We start from the raw sequence: 848 nt of genomic DNA on the forward strand, positions 1-848 counted from the left end.
TTCGTGGTGCATGCCGACCATGCCTCATTGGGGGGGTTGATGAATGTAACCGACCCCAGCGGGAGAGGGGGGGGGGTGTTGTTGGGGAAGGGGATGGTGGGAGGGATGGGGATGACTTCAGTCAAAATATGATCTGTGGATGGCGCAATCTGCGGAATCTCGTGCCAAGGGCCAAGGGGCACACGTGGTGAGCTGCTGGCAGCTCACCTGGCTGGCACCAGCCATGGTTCCGTGCCTGGCTCACGTTACGCTTTCTCAGCCACGACGTGTCCACGAGGAACACATATTCGACGTGTATGCATACTGTAGTTAGCTACAGTATCAAAATTAACCTGGCCCAGGTTAAAAACTGTGATCAGTGTAGGCGTCATTGCTTCCCTGATGCCGTGTCCACGTTGTACACCTGTTACACGCACTGGACCTCTGTGTCCACGTCGTACAGTTGTTACACGCAGGCACCTCTGTGGCCTTGCAAGCAGACTCTCGGCACTGAATTCATAGACTTGGCTGCGTCTCCATTCGTCATCATGGGCCCCGTCGGGCTCTCAGCCGCCAGGTGTCCCAATAACTATAGCCGAGCATCCGTTAAGGTGTGCCACATCCGTCCAATCATCTCGCTTATCCGGGCCGCCGGCCACCTCCGCCACTCGCCATCTTCCCGCTCTTATACCCGAAGGGTACTTGTTCGCCACGCAATTCCCTCCTCTCGAAACATCTCCTGCTCCCTCCGTCCTGTCCGCACCTCAGATCCACTCCACCCGAAGCCGCCAACCAACCGTCCCCCAACCCCCCCCCCCCCCCGTGGACTAAATCAAACGTGCCACGAGTAAGCACAACACTTTGCCTGT

Source organism: Chondrus crispus, genomic scaffold (assembly GCF_000350225.1).
Source record: "Chondrus crispus Stackhouse genomic scaffold, scaffold_246, whole genome shotgun sequence".
Classification (NCBI taxonomy): domain Eukaryota; phylum Rhodophyta; class Florideophyceae; order Gigartinales; family Gigartinaceae; genus Chondrus; species Chondrus crispus.